The sequence below is a fragment of the Hemicordylus capensis genome, chromosome 2 (genome assembly GCF_027244095.1).
Source record: "Hemicordylus capensis ecotype Gifberg chromosome 2, rHemCap1.1.pri, whole genome shotgun sequence".
Classification (NCBI taxonomy): domain Eukaryota; kingdom Metazoa; phylum Chordata; class Lepidosauria; order Squamata; family Cordylidae; genus Hemicordylus; species Hemicordylus capensis.
In genome coordinates, this window is record NC_069658.1 from 362,227,329 (window position 1) to 362,248,723 (window position 21,395).

At 44.4% G+C, this 21,395-nt stretch overlaps 1 long non-coding RNA gene across 1 annotated transcript in view; it reads right to left on the minus strand.

Moving 5' to 3' along the window:
• Positions 1–4,190: 4,190 nt before the first annotated feature.
• LOC128346149 (uncharacterized) overlaps positions 4,191–21,395 on the minus strand; it is a 46,635-nt gene continuing 29,430 nt past the window's right edge. The window contains exons 2-3 of the long non-coding RNA XR_008316807.1: positions 6,049–6,176; positions 4,191–4,581 (exon numbers count right to left, since the gene is read on the minus strand). This is a non-coding gene — a long non-coding RNA (uncharacterized LOC128346149). The remainder of the gene's footprint in view (positions 4,582–6,048; positions 6,177–21,395) is intronic.

Sequence of the window (21,395 nt, forward strand, 5' to 3'; positions counted from 1 at the left end):
TCGCTAAGAGTCGACACCGACTTGACGGCACTTAATCAATCAATCACCAAGGATTCCTGACCAAGTCTTCCAACCCCTACTACATATTGCTGAAGACTGTATTCTACCATCATTATGCTGTGCGCTGCATAGTGCCATAATGTTGTGCACCCATTGACATGCAAGTGTACTATAAACATGATGCACCCCCTTGGAGATTTAATTTCTAGGTTCTCTGAGGTGCAAATGGTCGTCATGCACATTCAGAGGCCAGGGGAGTGCCGCAGCCAGGATTCCAGGCAGGGCGCTGCTGCTCCTGGCAGCTTGCAGGTGCTGGCGGTATCGCCCATGACTTGTTAAAGGTATCTCTTGTTGCGCCATGCCGCCCCCCACCCCTGCTCCTGCCTCTCTTCCATGGAGTTTCCTCTCTCTTATAGATCTCATCCACAGACTTCTCTTGCTGTTGTTCTTCCCTCAAGGTCCCTGTGTGCTGTCCAAGAAGTCCTCATCCTCTCTAATGAGATAAAGTGTAGAAACTCATTCCTCCAGTCCTCTTTCCACCTCTTCCAACAAAGCAACCAGCCTACACTTACTGCAGGTGTAGCCTATGCTACTTTCAGGCAAGAAAACAAACATAGCACATACACTGCAGGATACCACCATGGAGTCATCAGTGACCATCATCTTCCGCCTTGTTCATGTCCTAGCCTCTGCCTCTACTGATGGAGTAACCCTTGCTTTTTTGGCTATTGCTCTCTTATCACTGAGATTCAGTGAGATGGTGCTGTTTAGGAGAAGATTTCTGGTGCTTGCCTTTCCGCCCACTAGTGGAAAAAGCACGGGGTAGCTAGAAGCCAAAGTCCTGGTGTGCATACTGAGATCTCATATCTCCAGCAATGGCAGCTTGGAGAATATGCAGACAAGTTGTTTCCTCTCCACACTTTAGCCTGCTGATGGAAAGAGTGCATGGTGGCAAGAAGCCCATGCCCAGAGAGCTCATGGAGATATGCATCAGAAGCTGCCAGGAGAATATGCAGCTGCCTCCCTCCAAAGCCTCTCAGTCAAGACACTGAGCTACAAATCAAGAAGTCCCCAGTTTAAATCCCACCATTACCATGAGCTCAATTACAGCCCCTGTTCTCTCAGCCTTAGCCCCCATCCGCAAAGTGAGTATAATAACAATTCATTTACCTTACAGGTCTGTTATTAGATAGTGCATATCAAGTGCTTTAATATGCACTATACATATTATTCAAGATTATTACCATGTGGAAATGGACACGCTGGTTGAATTAAGAGAGACAGACGCCTGGTAGCTGGGAGGGAAGGAGCAGAAAGTCAGGGGAAAGGACAACTGTGCACCAAAGATATGGCAGAGAGAAGGGAGTTATACGGAGCTGAGAAATTTCAAGAAAGCAGGCATGCAGTTCAAAATAGCCATGGGAGCAGCTTGAAAGGGCATGTAGAATGAGAGGGAGGGAGCAAAGAAGTCTTGAAACCAGTGTGGGGGAAAGGAGCAGACTAAGACATGAAGCTTGATTCTATGCATGTTAACTTTGAAGCAAGCAAGTTCAATAGCCTTTAGGGTTGCACTGAATTTGGAAACTTGTGGGAATATAGGAAATACATAAGAACAGCCCTGCTGGATCAAGCCCAAGGCCCATCTAGTCCAGCATCCTGTTTCATACAGTGGCCCACCAGATGCCGCTGGAAGCCACAGGAAAGAGTTGAGGGCATGCCCTCTCTCCTGCTGTTACTCCCCTGCAACTGGTATTCAGAGGCATCCTGCCTTAGAGGCTGGAGGTAGCCTTTAGCCCTCCACCTAGAAGCCGATGATAGACCTCCATGAAGTTATCCATGCACTTCCTATGAAATAAAAACATGGAAGGAGAGGTGTCAAGTGTGTGTATAGTTGGGAAGGTGGGTAGAAGGAAATTCAGCTCAGCCCTGAACGAAGATGGGGCAGATGGGTCGATGGAGTTGGGCCCAGGGCTCGTTGGAAGAGCCTCTCTCCACCAGATTTTGAGGCACCAGTTGCCACTTGTGAAGCATTTCTGTAGTAGCTGAATTAAGGAAGATACCAGCCATTACAGGATGAAATATAGCACTAGGAAAACCAGCTTTGCATGTTAGTAGAAGTATATTAAATCTTCATTAGTTTGAGGGTGGAAATAGAAGGCTATCTTGTCAAGACCATACTATAAACCTAAAACAATTTCTGCTCTCCCTTCTGGACAGTCAACTGCACATCACATTAAGCAGAGCAAATGTGCTGCTACTTACAAGATCTGGAAGCACTTGATATGTGATGCATGCTGGTTTTGTTTACACTTGCTTGTTGCTACATGTACAAAGGCAAGTGAAAGCACTTTGGAGTTGCTGCTTTCATGGCATAATACTAGATTGTTAATAACCTGCTTGTTGTGATGGGAAGGATTTGGGAGAGGACTAGGCCTCACTTAGAGCAACTGCTGTGAGGGAGGGACTTTCCTAATAAAGAAAAAGCCAGGGAAATTCAAGACAGAGGAACCAATACAGAGTGGCAATTACATACTCAACCACCTACTGAAGAGGATAAAGCTTTGCTCTGCTTGTCCCAGGAGGGCCCTGAGGAAGCAGCAGGCAGAGAGCTGCTGGGGAGAGAGGAAGGCCTGTGAGAAATAAGTTAGGACCAAGTCAGTTAGACATGTGAGGAAACTTATTTTTCTTTATTGATTGGTTGGAATCCGTGTTGCCAGGCTAATGAAAACTCTCTCTTACAGTCTGTTTTATGAAAAGACAGTTGTTCTCATTGCATACCTTTTTCTTTTAATCTGATTATGAATCCTTATTCCTGAAAGGCCTTAGTCACAGGCCTTTGAATTGTCTAGGACTGCTCAGCCATTTTGGAGAGGGTTTTGTCACTTTAACTTTGAATTTGGAGAATTTTAACTTTGAGAATTTGGAGAGAGAGAAATTCTTTTCCCTCTCACACAACACTAGAACCAGGGGTCACTCCATGAAATTGATTGCCAGGAGGTCTAGGACCAACAAACAGAAGTACTTTTTCACACAACGCGTGATCCACTTGTGGAACTCTCTGCCACAGGACGTGGTGACAGCCAACAACCTGGATGGCTTTAAGAGGGGTTTGGATAACTTCATGGAGGAGAGGTCCATCAATGGTTACTAGTCGGAGGGCTGTGGGCCACCTCCAGTCTCAAAAGGCAGGATGGCTCTGAGAACCAGTTGCAGGGGAGTAATGGCAGGAGAGAGGGCACACCCTTAACTCCTGCCTGTGGCTTCCAGCAGCATCTGGTGGGCCACTGTGAGAAACAGGATGCTGGACTAGATGGGCCTTGGGCCTTATCCAGCAGGGCTGTTCTTATGTTCTTAACTTCCCCCAGGAATCTTATATGGAAAGAGTGGTTTTTACCACATTAAAATAAAGTGGATGGTGGCAGCCTACTGTGAATCCCTTACAGTCATGGATTCAACCCCAGTGAACACACACACACCCCACTCTGGTAGGAATCATGACACTACTGAAGAGCATGTGCATCTGTGACATCAGTAGTAATGACAGCCCTATGCCTCTAGCAACAGAAACGGTGCAATGGCCTAAGGAGAAACTATTTTTCTTTACCATTTAAACAGTAAACAAAGTTCTCTGAAGGCACACATTCTTCCTCTTGTGTGACTCTGTCTAGGAGCCCTTATCACCCAGGGCTTGACTCAGGAGGTTAGCCATTGCAAAATTCCTCTGGGGACTGCCCCAAGCCCTTTCCCCCCCTTTCCCTCCAAAGTATCCCAGTAGATGTTGGGAGATGAAGTTCTTCTCCTGCAGAATGCACAGCTTTTGCCTCTCAACTTCTCTTCCCCTCAATATAGGTCTCTTATAGGCCTCTGAGGATGAGCTGATGCTCTGACATCACATCTGGTCCAGCCACTTTCTTCTATTCGGCTTAGAGGCAAATCAGGGAAATAGCACATAATAAGAAACAGAGGAGGGAGACTGCCACATTCCAACTAGGAATTCTGAATTAAAATGGGACAGCTTCTTAATTGTGAAGTTCTTTAGTAGCAAAAGGGTGCTTGAAGTGTAGATTCTATGGCCAAAAGCTGAGTTTTTAGCGAAGAGTATGCAGTCATGATAGGTTGCAATTAAAAGCATATGAATGTATGGCAGGTTTTTGGCCTAGTGATGGGGTGATAATAAGCCTTTTATTAAATTCAACACTACTTGGTGCACTCATCTTGACTATAAAGACCAGGCAGTTGTGCATGCTCATCTTAGGGATCATCTAATTTAGGAATATGTTAACCAACAGAAGTTCAGTACATATTCAAAGGACCAAGCAATATCAGTATTATGAAATGTACACAGCACTTCACAGGCAAACTTGCCTTCTGTTGATAGCTGCTTTCTACATGTGTTGCAATTTAAATAACATCCAGAGAGCCAACAGAAACATTAAACAACTGGGCTATCAAGTGAGGATTGAAAGTTGCAACCACTAGGTGAAAGGCACAAAAAAGTCACCCTCAGAAATTTCAGTTAATATCACAGAAAGGTCAAATAAGCATCGCATGTATGCATCCAGTGAAGGCTGCAGCGGAGATCTGAAAAACAGAAAATATTTTCATGTTACTGTTGTGGTTGCATAATTGGAAGGATCATGTAATTTTGATAGTAACAAAGAGATCTGTTCTCCTCCTGAGAACCTGGATTCAGCAATTCACTATCCACATGAGCAGCCCAACCCAGAATAGGACTGCTAGTGTGAAGCACTGGGATGGAGGCCGATCCCGACCCGATGGGTAGCCCAGGAATTTCCCCTCGGGCTATTACTGGAGTAGAAGGGTACAAGCGCACCCTTCCACCCTGGTCCCCGGTCATGTGTGTGCTCAGGCTGCAGGCAGTCTGAGCTCACACAGATCTGGGTGGCAAGAGCACCCAGCTTTGGGGAAATCCCTCAATGTACTGTGCTCCTGACACAGTGCATGACACACTCCTGACACACTCCCTGTCGGCTCCTCACTGTGGCCCAGTTCATGTGCCATATGAGCAGCAGAGCCTTAAAACTAGATTTGATCATGTGTGGGGAGGCAGGTAGGAGCCTGCCTAGCTGTGCCAGCCCTTACCCCGCCAGTGTTTTTGGTCATGTGGATGTTTCCCAGGGCCCATGTGGACATAGTTCCAAACCACAGTGACCCCACAGTTCTCCTCTCCATCCCCTAATGCGCTCCTAGACAAGCCAGAGCTGCACTTGCCAAGCCTGGCAGGGGGCGGAAACTAGGTGCACAGGCTTTCTGGGACCTGGGAAGGAAAGCTGTGGCAGCCTCCCTTAACTCTTAAGTTGCCAGCCTCCGGACCCTCAGTTTAAGTGAACCTTACTTACAACCGAGGATTCATTTGGAGGCTGGGGGAATGAACTGGAATCCTGGTTGGGTCCTGGAACCACAGTTCCGGCTATTCAGATGTAACGAGGGGCCAGCCTAAGGAGAGTTTGCCTTGGGTTTTGCATTATGTCCAAAGGCAGCCCCGGTGTTGCTCAAACTGGGAGCTCTGAGAGGGGAAATTACCAGACATATTTTGCCTATCACCGTATGTGGCTGCAATAGGGTGTGTGTGTGTATGCATGGGGGGCAGGGTTAACATGAGTTCTTCCTGAAGATTCAGATTGGGGGAGATAGGATTCTAAAATTTCCCCAAAGTTATTTTGTCATTTTTCTGCTCTGGAGCCTTTATTGAAACAAATAAATGCATTTATTCTAACCCACCAATAGGGAAATCCTCACTCAGATTTTCATTACAGTCAACATGGTAGAATCTAACACACACACACACACACACACACACACACACACACACACACACCCCAGTCAGCAATTCATTTAATAGAAGGATCACTTTGAAGAGGGGGATGGGATAGAGGCTGGTAACCTCTGCCTCCACTGATCCTTCAAACAGGACTACTGTATAGTCCAGTTGCCACAGCCACCCCACACGCTTCTCTTGCCTATGGAGTAGGAAATGGGGAGTAGCCAACTGAAAACAGAGAAAGTACTTTGCAGAATACTCCCCACCCCATTAAATCTGACTATTTTTTCTTCATATTTCAAAATGCAGAGGCAAAACGATGTTCCCTTTTATCTCTCTCTGGTATGCATGTTGTGTTTTCAGCTGATGCCTCTGGACTGATGAATCTGCTGAGCTGTAAAGAGAGAGACAGAGAGAGAGAGAGATTTGCTGAATAAGAGGAGTAAATCAAAGGAAGCAAAGCCTCCATTGTCCATTGGTGACAGCAGTAGGACCCTGATTAATAATTGAACAGCTTTTCCAGGAAAGGAGACACTGGAGCCTGAGCCACGGCGCTACACTGATATGATGGTGTTCCAGGAAAGGCTGATCTTCCATAAGGCTTTATGGAGCCATTGCTTTGTGCTGCAGGCGTGCCGACCTGAAGGCTGTGATTCTGCTGCAGCTGATACAGAGCATCCTACCTACGCACTGTCACACTTGAAAGCAGCCATGTTTTAAATCCAGCAGCCAATATATAACAGACAGAGCCTGACACAGTGATGCAGTCCAACACAGAGAGTGCCTACAACTGTTTTACACATAGCTCCCCCAGCAGCATTGCTGCATTAATTCCTATAGTAGCAACCGATTGCAGACAGGTCTATTAGAGCCAGAGCACACTGCAAAATAGAGCTGCTCTTCTGAATTTCAGCCTCAAAGCCAAAGCGGGGCGGTGGTGGGGGGAGGGATGTTTCAGTGCTGCTGTGTATGCATGGCAATCATATTTCACTCGGTTCTTCACATCATCCCTTCAACAGTAGTAGCGGATTGGGCATTATAATTACACATTAAATTGTGTTTTAAGGTTTCAAGGCAGTTTTTAGACTTTTCGTGTTTGTATCAGCAATGCATGACTCTTCCCTTACTTAACAGTAATAGTAAACTGGTCTACCATTTTTTTAAAAAAGCTAAGCTCCTCTAGCCCTTGTAGAAGCAGAGTTATGGAGCAAAACGTGCAGTCACTATTCTGCTCAAAAATGGTTTTCAAGCCATTTTACATAATATGCAAATTAGGCACCCAGATTTGGAAAGCCATAATATGCCAACCCTACTCCTATGGCGTAGCCACCTAATGGTGCTGCAGGGAAATGACTTGACTAGCAAGCCAGAGGTTGCCAGTTTGAATCCCTGCTGGTATGTTTCTCAGACTATGGGAAACACCTATATCAGGCAGCAACGATATTGGAAGATGCTGAAAGGCGAGGCAATGGTAAACCCCTCCTGTATTCTACCAAAGACAACCACAAGGTTCTGGTCACTAGGAGTCAACACCAACTCAGTGGCACACTTTACCTTTACTTCTGTGGTACAACATACACACAGTGATGTACATATATCTTTTTCATGTTGGCCTTTCCATCCTCTGGTTGAAACAGCTATATTGGGCAGCAGCAATATAGGAAGATGCTGAAACACATCATCTCATACTGTGCGGGAGGAGGCAATGGTAAATGCTCCTGCATTCTACCAAAAGGGCTCTGTGGGCACCAGGAGTCGAAATTGACTTGACAGCACACTTTACCTTTACTTTATGATTATCCCTGCTGTAGTATTCTCACCATTCCAGAAGAGAAGAGGGAAAGTGAATTGACAGAGATGGGGAAAAGTAAAGAAGTTAATTCAAGGCCAGTGATTTTTAAGTGGAGTGCATATTACACATGGATCTGCCTCAAGCACACAGAAAGCATGGGGGAGTGGTAGTGTTCTTATTTCAATAGCAAATGGAACACATGGGTGAGGTGTGCAGAACGCCTCTCCTACCACCTATGGCTTTCCTCCCTGCAGTCCTTCTCTGCAAGTGTTTGTCCTTCAGTCAAGACACTTACAGTACTGGAACTTGACTAAAGAAGAAAGTGCATGGAAGCCAGTCTGCAAAGAGATAAGAGGTGGGCAGGGGGAGTGTTTAGCACTCCTCACCTATTCATCTTTTTATTAAAAACACCCCCCCACCCTTATTCTGTGCCACTGGAACAAATCCATGTTAATGCCCACAGATTTGTCACCATCACCCACATCCTACTCATCCTTCATTAGTGTATTGCTGAATAAGACAATGAATAATCTTCCAAACATGATTATTAAATAAAGGCTATATTCAGTTGTTGATCTACCATGCAGTTGATATTTATAGTCTGGTCTGTGGACTATAATTGGACCTGGAAATAATATTTTTCTGCAGAATGAGTCCAACACCCCTGAATTAATGGAATGGGCAATCAGCAGCCTGAAACTAGAGAAGGAAATGGTGACTCATCAAACCTGTCAGCAGAGTTCAAAATCCAAAGCTTCACTCAGCCGTTGAGGATGTGTCTTTTCTGTGGTTCAGGCCATATAGCAGAAGGAGAATCAAGCCAATAAAGGTTCTCTAGATACTTTTACCACCACATTTGAAAAATAATTCCCATTTCTTCATGTTATTTTCAGGAAGGAATTTTCAGATCTTTACAGTTTTACAAAAGCCTTAATTTCTTCAGCCAACAAAAACAAAAATTATAAAGTATCAACACATGCAAAACACACACACACACACACACACATACACACACATATAAACACTGATGGCACTGATTTTGTGAAAGGGAATAGAGAGAACATAGAAAAAAGAAGAGTACTACCAGTATGGGCAGGGGTGGAACTGTGATTGTGCTGACAGGTTCAAAGAACCTGGCAAGTCCTTCACTGGAGAGCTGCTGAGACTCCAGGAGGAACCAGAGAGTTTCTCCACTCCCCAAGGCCGGGACTCCCCTGCTGCTGCCACCATCTGCCTTCAGCTCACACCTACCTGACAGAAATAGGATGGATGCAGTCAGCCGCCTCCTCAAGACACTCGCCAAGCTGCACCCACCCATCCTTCCATTGGCTGGGTGCCCAGCCAATGGGAGGAGGATGGAAACAGCTGGGCAAGCAGCCACTGCCTCCTTTGACCATGTTCATCAGGCTGTGTGCATCCTTCTTCTATCCTCTGAGCCTGGAATAAGATGGCTGCCAGCGGTGGAACGGCAGCTGCAGGTGGCCGGCACCGCACAAGCCCTGGTCTGGGGGAGTTCTGTGGCCCCCTCCCAGAGGGAGTGAGTAGGGTGTGTGCACACCCAAGTGCGCACCATTAATGGTAGGGCCACCCATGTTCTGAACACGGGCCACTCTCCCCTCATTATGCCCCTAAGTATGGGTGGAGATAAGGCTGTGCATGAAACAGATTTTGCATTCTGTTTTCAGCTTGAAATGAAACGCAGATGGATGAAATGTTTCATCAGGACAGCAGCCAACTCCAGCTGTTTTGACAGAACAAACTCAAAAAGTTTCAAGTATTTTGGCCATAGAGGGAAATGGGGAAACATGTTCTGCATGGGTAGCTCTTAGGGACACCAAGGTGGGTTGGGTGGTAGGGCATGATTGCTGCTACCTACCACTCAACCCACAAAAAATGGGCAAGCGGGTGATTTTTAACACATTTTTAACTTTCCACAAAACCCCCATGGAATCTTATGGGGATTGGGGGGAAATATTAAACATTTGTTAAAAATCATCTGTGTGTCCATTATTTTTGTGGATTGGGCAGTAGGTTGGGTTGTGGTAGGTTGTGGGTTTGGTGGTAGGTAACACCCATCATGCTCTCCCACCCAACCACTTTCGTGTCCCTAGGAGCTACCCATGGTGAACAATGGGGTGTTTCAAGTTTCCCCATTGTTCCCTATGGCCAAAACAAGCTGCACTCGCAGAGTGCACACACAAGTTTTGCATTGAAATTTGCAGTACATTTTGCAACTCTGCCATGAAAAAAACTACAGACGCACACACTGAAAGGGAATGTCTTTCCCAACACAGAACACACATTTCAAATGCTGTCCAAAAACGGCCAAAAAAAGAATCTTTGACCCAGAATCCACTGCCAGCCACAGTGCCTGCGCTGCAGTAACATCATTGGCACAAGTTGCTCCCTCATACACAATTATGACTCCTTACTTCCTAGCATTGCAACAACTGCCAGAGCAGCACCCTTATTTAGCTGCAAGCATAGCCATAAGCTCATCTAGAGCAACTTCAGCCACATTTTGTCTGAGTAGACTTTTAGATTGTGAGCCCTTTGGGGACAGGGATTAGGGATGTGCACGGAACCAGCTGGTCCGGTTTGGTCCGGTACCCCTTTGAATCCCCCCCAGTTCGGTTCGGGGGGTTCATGATCTTAAAACTTTTTTTAAAAAAAATTACCTTTTACTCCCCTTGGGGGAGTTCCTGGAGATTGGGGGGGTCCTGCGGATGTTCTCCCTCCCCCTGCCAGCCTTCTAAATCATGCCCTCGACCAGTTCAGGTGCTCTTTGGCCAGTTTTTGGCCTTAGCCCGGCGGCCATGTTGAGGGCTGGGCACCTGCGCACATGGCCTCTGCCCACTTTCCAGTGAGCGTGGGAATAACCTTGCTTTCTCCGAAAGAAGATTTGGGGTAGAAGCCCTGTGTGTAAAGCCTCCTGGTGACACAAAGGCAAGGTACTCCAGACTGAGGGGAAAAGAACTTCTGAATGACTGAAGGAGCGAGAGAGAGAGAGAGAGAGAGAGAGAGAGATACATACATACATACATACATACATACATACATACATACATACATATACATACATACATACGATAGATATCAGAGTAAAAGAGGAGAGAGAGCAAGAGAGGTATACAAGGCTTGTTTTTGGCATCCTCTGGGTCTGAATAGATAGCAAAGGTGTGTATCAATTTCTCTTTTCTAATTTTGCCACTAAAAATAAAACTATAAAGCAAAATAAAAATGACCCTATTTTTGTACACATTCTATGCATTTCTCTTTTATAGTCATGTCTGTCCTTGTTTTATTTTGTTTTTAAATCTCCCTTTATTGCAAAATTAAACCCACCCAAGTCTGTTTCCCAAAATCTCCATCCAATATTGATCCAACTTCCACCCAGATTCCATAACCAAGATTTGGAAGTTGGGTGGAGACTCTCAGGGGAATGTTGGGCAGATGACTTGGGAACCAGAATTGGGAAGTAATTCCAATGTCATATTGACCGGGAGCACACGCTGCTAGTTCCCGACATTTTCCCAACTTCCTTACTTGTGGTGGATCATGTGAATCCACCCTAATCTTGGGGCAGTCCAGTCATTATTTGCAGCCTTTTCTACCACACAAGGTTATTGTTAGTATCTAGTAGGGACCCTGCTTTGAGGTCCCTGGAGGAAGAGTTGAAAACATGCAATAATATTACATGCAGTACTGATATCATTAGCTTTTCAAATCCCTATGCAAGTCTTCTATACAACATAAGAAGTCCACCTGATTTCTTTTGTTTGCTTTTGAACTGGCTTATCTATTGCAATTCAAAACATGGACTCTGTCCAGACCCTTCCTGACAATTTGAAGAGCTTGAGTGTCACTGGGTGCCCTATCAACAAAAGCTGTAAGTGAAATTTCTTACAACAAAAATGTCATAGTTGTTAAGTGTCTCAGTATTGTCTCCCTTCTTCAGTTACATACAGAGATATTGGCTATAATTTTAGTCTGGGCACAGTAAAATGATTGCGGAGAGAGGCTGGGAACAGATGTTCTTATTGTTCTGTCTGCAAACCTTCAAATACTTTGCTTGATTAAAACGATTTGCTAAATCAGTTCACACTGACCTGTGCCCCTTACTGCTTTGGCTACCCCTTGCCATATATTAAACAGGTGACAGATTTCAGAAAATCTTCATTTTAAGCTTAGCTACCCAACGTATTTCTGCTCCAAATGCTGAACCCACAAATGATCATTGGGCTATCAGAAAGGGCTGTTACTTTCTTTAGGTTGTGTGAGCTTGTGGACAAAGACCTAGTTCTCCGCTGAAGTGGTTAGGCTGTGCTGCTTCAGAGTGCAGGTGAGGGCTCATGTGACTAGGTGCTCCTTAAAAAAAAAAAAAATCTTGCACAAAGAAAACTAAATGCCAAGGAGAAAGGTTCTAGCCTAGGGAATTTGCTTGTATGAAGGACCATTCAGTCCTTTGTGCTCCCACCTGCAGTTTAAAATGGTAGAGCCCAGACACAGATTTACTACCTCACACAAGCCATCTTCAGATATTTAAAAAAATCAGGGGTTGCTGTACTTGTGCACAGCATCCTGAGAGTGTGTCCTGAAGCCCCACCTCATGATGATGCACTCAGAAGTCCCATCTGCCCGCTGTCCACAGGTACAGTGCTTGCTTGTCACTTCAGACAAACACTGTTAAGCGTGGACAGCGGAGGCTCCTGAGTGCATCAGAGTGGCTTACAGGTACACTCTCAGTATGCCGTACTTGAAGATGGTGGTCCCTGATTGTTTTATTTAATATCTGAAGATGGTTTTAGAACTAGGCCTGATAAGTGTCTTTATGATTATGCTTGTACACCATTTAGCAGTATTTGGTCATTATATTACTGCTGATGTTGTTGTTACCATTAAGCAGGGCCCTTTGGAAGACTCTTCTGGTCCTTATGTAGAGCTAGGCTTCCAGGACAACAACCAGCCCAGCTCCACATGCAGCACAGAGGCAACAATGCACACATTGTCCCACAAATAAAACCCTGACTGGCACAAAAGTGAACAACCTTTAATTAAACACATGAAATGCTGGTTCAAGTGGAACTAATAAAAAGCTTCAGACAGTTAATATCTAATACTTCTTGAACCAGCAAATTCTTCAATAGACTCCTTTTTGTTCCTCAAGAAGGCAACTGACACACCCATTTCCATGACAGTAAAAAGCCCATTCTAGTCTACTGCAACATTTATTTAGCAAAACTCAGAGTTTGAAACAAAAACAAGCGGGCCAAGTTTGCCCACCCCTGTTCTTCAGATACATTTAACAATGTGATAGCCAAAATATGAAAGGGCTGGAAACCAGTAAAAAAGCAATCAAAATCAATTGGGATTTGTTGTTGTTTTGAGCTCTCATAACATTCTATTTCATATATCCAGACTTTTCAAAATAACAGATGGGTTATATTGAGAGTAACGGTTTTCAGAATATGAACACCATACAATAACCTTCCAGTTTTAACATTTTGTATGGAAGTACATTCCTTTGCGCTCAGTGGACTTTGCTTCTAGGATTCCCGTCATATGTCCACCAACTGTGAGCTTGGTATCCATTAATAAAATGTATTCTCGAATAACCTGGGATACTCCACTTCATTAAAGAATCTCTCTCTCTCTATAAAAAGGGAATGAGTTAAAAGTTGTCCCCTGATAGCTTCTCTCACTGGAAGGCTGATCTGGCAGGGGTGAGAATGTAACCAGTAAATTCATACCTTTGCAGTGTTTCTCGGAGGTTCTATTGTTATGACAGCAAAGGACAACATTTCTGCCTGTGTATGGAAGCCCATGGAAGCTATAGGGAACACGTGCAAGCAACACTGTTGAACTCTTTAAGTTGACATTAGAAGAATACCCTGAATGAGAATGAGGTGTGTTGGAATTCTTCCCGCTTTCATGCAGTGGAATTACAGAGTATTGGCTCAGACATAATTATGTGAAGTCACAACAGTATTCTCCATTTAAGGAAAACACCATTTAGCCTCCCAGCTAACTAGAATAGCCATCAGAGGTAATGAAAGCCCTCTCAACACAAGCATAGCCTTGATTTTATTTACAGCTCTTTGTAGATCATGCCACAGTAGTATTTGTTACATTAAACCCTGTATCAGTAGTGACATGTTTTCCTGTATTCCACATTTCCCCTATAAATATCCTAAATTACCTCATTCTGGGTCAGCTCATTTGATCAATAGACAGAAGCAGGGCTAAGCAGCAATATGAACTCCCCATCATAAGTATGAACGGTGACTATTTTCTGCTGAACTTTGCCTTACTTTTCCCAACTTGTAGACCAGAAAGAATGAAGACTTGATAGCATTCCAAACTGAAAGCTCCTCTTCTTCATTGGCCTGATCCATCTTGAAACATCTACATTACACATGGACACCAGTCTGAAACAGTTATGTTTCTCTCAAATGATTCTGGGGGGTGTCCCACTGTGAATTTTCTTAGCATTATTTGTTAGAGATCCCTAGCCCATCAATCATGCTGCAGTTCCTAGGGTTCAGCAGGTCTGGAACTGGTCTATGTTTGCAGTGCAATCTTGTTCTCTGACTCCAGGAATGCCTTACTAAGAGAAGAATAAAGCCTGCTTTGTATACTACAGGCCTGACCAGCAACCAGGGGTTCCTCCCTCATCCAATATGTTTTTCTGTTATGCAAGTCATTGTATATGTGCTTTTGTTATGTTAAACTAGCCCTTCCACTGACACACACCCCAAAATAATTGCTGGTGATTACTGTAATGACAAAATCAAATGAAGGCTACATTTGGTACACCACACAAAGAAAATCCATCTCTTAGACAACATAGCAATTTACGCTGTGTTGCTGTGGTATCCCTGAGAGGATGCTAAGCAGTATTAAAATCCAGGTAAGCTAGTCCATTAATGACAGAATTGTCAACTCCTCCTCGTGTTACTTCCACAATGAATTTAAAAATGCATCCCCTGCTGCAGATGTGATCTGGAAAAAGGAGCAGACCCCTCCCCTTTACCTTCAAAGCATTGGGAAATGTCCTTTCAGCCCATTTTTATCAAGGGCAGCAAAGATAGATAGATTTATTTATTTATTTATTTATTTATTTATTTGCACTTGTGAGGGACTCTGCAGCTGTAGATCATCCAGCAGCACCTATACACACCCATGTACACACACACGGAAACAAAAGGAGGGATGCCAAGGAGGAGAGGAACCACAGGATTCAAAGGGGAGCAGATGGCTCCAGCAGAGCAAGCCACCTATTTCCCTCACCTGTAGTCCTTGATCTGCTACCCAGAGGCATCTGTAGAGGCTTTCCTCTCCCCTTACTGCTTCCAGGGCATTCACTGGTACTAGTCACTTAAGGTCGGTGCCAGCTGAGCATATTATTGGAACACAGAGCCAATGGAGACTGCAATGACCATTCACTAGCAAGGCACTAGCAAGTGCTGCTCTGTGCCTGAGGACTTTGGGCTCAGAATGGGGTCACTTTCTGAAGTATGCTCAGTACTACAGATTCTTGTCTGCTGAACTATGAGGTACTTCAGAGTACAGTGGAGTATAGCTGGTAAAGCAGTTTTTCACACCCGGCTTTTAGTTCACATCATCTCCGGAATGGAGGAGGTACATTCACATATTGGCCAAATTTACCCCAAAGTCCCTGCGAGCTATCAGGGAGCACTTAACATACAATTATCTTAAAGAGCGCCTTCTTCTGCATGATCCCCACCGCATATTAAGGTCATCTGAGGAGGTCCGTTTTCAGTTACACCAGCATGTCTGGTGGGGACTCAGGGACGGACCTTCTCTGTAGCGGCTTCCGGGCTGTGGAATGCACTCCCAGCAGAAATCCATAATTTGAATTCATTATTGGTTTTCAGGAGAGCCCTTAAAACCTATCTGTTTGGGCTGGCCTTCCAGAGTTTTTAAATTTTTGTAAATGTTTGTCCTGGTCCTCCAGGGTTTTTAACTGTTTTAAATGTTTTAATTGTTAATTGGTTGTATGTTGTTTTTACAGGGGTTTTTTAAACTCTTAATTGATTGTAATTGTTTTTATTTTGATGTAAATCACCCTGATGTAAATAAATAAAATAAAATAAAATAAGGGTTTTTCATCACAGAGTGTAGCCTGATTTATCTCCAGGGTTTAAAAAAGTCACTTTTTGTATCCATTTTTTTGGGTAACTTTGAACTTGCAGTGAAGCCTTGCAGAAAACCTGCTGTCTGGGAAAGCTAAGGAAAGAAGGGGGCAGAGCATGAGAGGGAGACCCACAGGTGAGAACAAGAGGAGAAAAGAAGGCCATAGCAGTGACTGAGAAGAAGCAGAGTAAGGTACCCCCTTTCTCCAATGTAAAAATTACTAGGAGGAGACAATGCACAAAAAGAAGACTTGAATATATAGACAAACCTCTGTGAAACCCTTTGAGGGAGATGGGGGGAGGGAGAGAGAGAGAGAGAGAGAGAGAGAGAGAGAGAGGTTTGTATGTATTTCTTTGCTCATCAGTAATTGCTGCCACTATTTGGTTATTCCTATTTCCAATATTGATATTGAATCCTTGTCCTTTGCTTTTATGACAGCTGCCCTGAAATTAAACAGACACACAAACACACTTTTTTCCCCTGGCATGTTGGCAACCCTAGTCATGAGTGGGAAAAAGTGACAGTTTCTGTCTGGCCAGCGTCAGCTTGTATTTTGCATGGGGAAGTTGTTATTTGTGTCCTCCCTGCTACTACAGTCATAAAGCCTCTTATTTCCAGTAATTGCTGTGATTCATTCTCCTTATAGTGTGTTAAAAGTTCAGTTATACTAGGTTTTATAAGTCGTTATGATCAGAGATACTATGTGATTATTAGATCAATTGATGCAAAGCACATTGTAGTGTATCAGTAAGTACTATTATCTTGAAGTTCTTTCAACTGAGCAATGGTTGTTTGCTTCCCATGATTCTTGCTTGGAAGCAGCTGTTAGTAAATGTATGGGTCTTGTTCTAAAATGCACTGCACACTATACTACACTTGAGCACCTAGAAAAGATGGAGGCTATCATCCAGACTAAGTGCTGATGCAATGAATATGCACCATATACTTCAGGGGAGGGGTGATTTTTGTGAAACTCCCCTTCTCTCTGTAACCGGCTACCAAGGGAAGGGGAGATTGACTAAAATCGCCCCTATGGAGCGCGCGCACACACACACACACACACACACACACAGCATTGCTACACACATGCTTTATTCATCTGGATGCTGACCAGAACATAGCAAGGCTATCCATCTTCAGGGATCACTTGGAGGACTAGAAACTAGAAATGTGTCAAAAACATACGCTGGCTGTGGTGTAGAAAGAAAGACGGCCAAGTCCGCTAGTTATTTTTCAAGCAATAATAATGCAATAGAAACTAATACTGCTGTATGTTTTCTGGCAACGCTAGGTAGGGCTGGGAAAAACTTCTGCCTAAAATCCTGGAGATCAGTGCCACTCATAACAACATTAAGCTAGATGAGCCAGTAGATCAATTCAGTAAAAGGCGGCTTCATATATGAATGCATATGTGTAAATATCATAGGGGTTGTCAACATCACAAGTGAACAATCTGAGTTTTAAGAAGCTTAAAGCATACTGTACATTGTTATCGTCATATCCCCTCTTGTTCTCACCTGTGGGTCTCCCTCTCCTGCTCTGGCCCCTTCCAAATATTATCATCAGTTAGCTTTATTATTATTCTCACACATATTCTTTCCTTCCTCTAAGAAGGACATGGGGCCCATCCCATTTTATTATCATAGTAACTCCACAAGAGACGTTAGATATCACAAATGGTCCTAGGTCCCCTAATGAACTTCATGACTAAGCAAGGATTAGAACCCAAGTCTCCTTGGTTCATGTCCATTTCACCCCTATTCAATGGCTTGAGCCAAGGAAGAGTACACACTTTTGTTGCCTTCATCAAAAGATGTTTCTCTTCCTTGATCAAAATTTAATCCGATAATAATAACACAATAAGAATGCAGACATCTCTTTCAGCAGAGACATCTGACCTGTCAGTTACAGAAGCAGATTAATCTAATTAGAGCTACTCATTGGGATGAAGTGCTCATTGTTTTAAGAATCAGAGGGACAAAGAAAGAGAGCGGAAGCCTGACCTGAATTACAAAATGCTACCAAATAACTATCTTTCTGGGCACCAAAACATTAATGAAGTTTATTTAAGTAAACACAGACGTTTATAGATTTTTTAAAGCCTCACAGCATTCTTCTCCAATCTCATCATCTCCAAAGCGTCAGTAAAGAGCAGCATCCTCATTGTCAAACCATGTCTGTTCAATATACCACATCAATGAAAGAACTGGAAATATAGCCTATAACTCTGATACTTTCAGTTTGTTATTTATAACCACTATTCAGCTTTAATTGTTAAGATGGGAGTGGTACTGAATATGGAATCTATCCAAAATGTGGATTCTATATTGGTCTGATCGTGTATTGCTGCGGTGTGGCAAGGCAACACATGAGGAGACCCCCGGCTGGGAGGCTGCAAGCAGGCTCCCGATCCTCGCAGCCCCCACGACTCCATGATGGAGCCAGCAGTCATGTACGTGGCCGATCCGGCTGCCCAGGGCTCCCTTTTGATCATCTGTGGGGAGAGCAGGCTAAGCCCGCTCTCCCTGCAAACCCCCTTATGGCACTTCCCACTGATTGTGGGAATCGCCTCCTTGTATGGCATCTTGATCAACCACTTGCCATTCGATCAATCATTCAATCTTGCCTCCTCTGCACCCAAGGTTGTGACTACATTTTGATATTAATTACATCATGACTGAAGAAACATGATGAGACTTAGAATGGTACAGGCTTAGACAGTCAAGCCTGAACTTGGCTGCCTGTGAGAACCGCCAGGATCCATGTGGCTCCCAGCAGTGCTGTGACGCCAAATCCAGCACTGAAGCCTGGCTCTTGGCCCAGGTTAAGGGAGTGCACCCTTAACCCGACTGCCGAGATTGTGTGCCAGTGCAGGCTGCATGCAGCTCACAGTGACTCAGAGACAGGGGCCTAGAGCACCCATCCCGTGGGGGAATCTCCCAGTGCACTGCACTCAGTGTGTGGTGCACTGTGAGATACCCTCAGAGCAATCTGCTCTGCTCTGCATAGAACAGCACTGATCATGTGGGAACATGCTCCATGCTCCCACAAAGCACAGCATTATCATCTGCAGGGGAAGGGAAGGTTTGCGAAGCCTACCCCTGCCTGCCTGCCTGCCTGGTAGGTCGTGTGAATGGCCCCAATATATTTTCCCACATTCCTGATGCATTGAAACACTCAGTGCTCCAAGAAGGACCTGTAGTCAGTACCAATAACCAAGTGACCTGGACGCTGTCTGGATTCCAGGCACTCTCAAGGGACCTATGGTGTGTGTGTGTGTGTGTGTGTGTGTGTGTGTGTGTGTGTGTGTAAATATAGACAATGTAAGGTCAATAAGACTTCTCATGTGTTATTACAAATACAGGCACCAAAAGGAACTTTGTGACATGAAAGTCTCTCTTTTCTTGCTCAGACATTCATTATTTACATCCCAGACTTGTCAAATGCCAGCAGTGAAGCAAGTAAACATTTCAGGTCTAAGACATGACTCTTCTTCCACGCTGATGAAGTATTGACAAATTAGGATGTGGTGTTCAAGGCAAACCCAGAGCAGCCCTAATATTTGTAGATATTCAAGATCTAGCATTTTTATCTGAGATGATACTAATAAAATGAAAACTGAAAAAGCCAGAGAAAACCAACAGAGAACTTCTAAAGGCAATGCAGTTAAGAGGTGCAGCAAGAGAGAGGGATAACCTCATCAAGAGAATGGTAGGAGGTAAGGCAAGACTTTTGAAGGTTTGCCAAAACCTGAGCCTCCTACGTCTTCCAGAAGTGATAAAAGACAATCTTATTCAAACTGGCTTTGGTAGCCAGAGAAAGGAAGGGATAGACTAGAATAACTGACATATTGTTACCTGTCCCAAAGTTTTTGGGTGGGTATACTATAATAAAGAAAATAAAAGTTGCAGAAGAAAATTGTGCTTGGAAGCGGGGGCAGGGGAGCATTGAAAGCAAGCACTCCATTCTAAATATCGCAGAAGTAAACCCAAGTCAACTCACATTTAACAGAAGGGAGTGGGTTAGAGAAAGCATAAAACAATGCAACAGGAAAAGTAATTCTTTGAAACACTCCAATAGCATTCCCCCTATCCCCTCTCAAGTGACAGAGATAAAGTTACCTATAGCTGTCAGCAGTTACTGGGCGCAGTTCTGATTGCCTCATCTCAGAAAGGATATCATAGAGCTGAAAAATGTGCAGAAAAGAGAAACCAAAATGATCAAGGCTTTGGAGCACTTTCCCTTCAAAAATTAGGTAACACATCTGAGGATTTTAGTTTTTGCTTTTTAAAAAACAAAATAAGGGGCACAGAATAAAGGCTTATAAAATTATACATAGGGGCTATTCTGATGATCAGCAAAAATCGGGCTAGCCTCCGCTAGCCCGATTTTTGCTGATTGTCAGAACCACCAGGCTTGCAGCCGAGCCCAGTGGTTGTGGAGCGGATAATCCACTCTGGAACCCCTGGTAAAAAGCAGGTTTGCGGAGCGAGGGCTCCGCAAACCTGCTTTTTACAATCATGAGTAGCTGCGGCGTGCCTTCGTGCCGCGCCTGCTCATGAGTAGGCCCCTGGCCGGGAGGCGAAAAACCGCCTCTCAGCTCCGGGGGTCTCCCCAGTATGCCCTGCGCGCTCGCGCAGGGCATACTGGGGCTTGCAGGGGCCATGTGGCTCCCCCGCCAGCTCCGTCATGGAGCCGGCAACCGTGTGGGTGGCCGATCTGGCCGCCCAGGGCTCCCTCCCCGCAGTTTCTAAAAAAGCGGGTCTCATGGATCGTGAGACCCGCCTCATAGTGTAGAGGAATTTTTCCCTTCCTCTCTCATATTTTTCCCTTCCTCTCTCATAATACTAAAACAAAGTCACCCAATGAAACTGATTAGCAGTAAACTCAAAACAGACCCAAGACAGTACTTCTTCACACCATACATAATAAGCTTGTGCAGTTCACTGCCACAACATATGGTGATGTCCACTGGCTCAGATGGCTTTAAAAGAGGGCCAGGCAAATTCATGGAAGGTAACCACTGATAGGCTTCTTGGCTATGGTAGATAAATGGAACTTCCAACTTCAGGTAGAATGTTTCTGAATGCCATTTGCCAGGTGGCAAAGAACAGAGCAGGGCTATTGCCTTTCTGCCTCATTTGTGGGCTTCCCAGAAGCATCTGGCTGGCAGCACACCTCTGGCATTATGTTTGTTTGTTTGTTTGATTGTTTGATTTCTAGACCACCCTTACAGAATAGCTCAGGGCACTTCACAAATAGCACAAAACGTTAAAATCAATCAATGATCGGGAACAAAGATTTTAAAATACAATAAAGCAGCTAAAACAACAACAATTCAAAACCTTATAAAAATCCGATACATTAAGAACCCTTTAAAACAATTTAAAAACCCTGGAAGGCGAGGCCGAACAGGTAGGTCCACTCTTTAGGGGTCTCCTAAATGCCAATAAAGAATTATGGATTTCTGCTGGGAAGCAACAGTAGGAGATCGCTATTTGCTCATGTCCCACTTCTGGGCTTCTCAGAGGCATCGGGATGGCCACTCTGGACCACAGGATGTAGGACTACATAGGCCTTTGGACTGATCCAGCAGGCCCTTTCTTATGTTAATTATTTGCAAAAGGATGCTTCAGAGGGTCTGATCCATTATGAGTCTTAAAT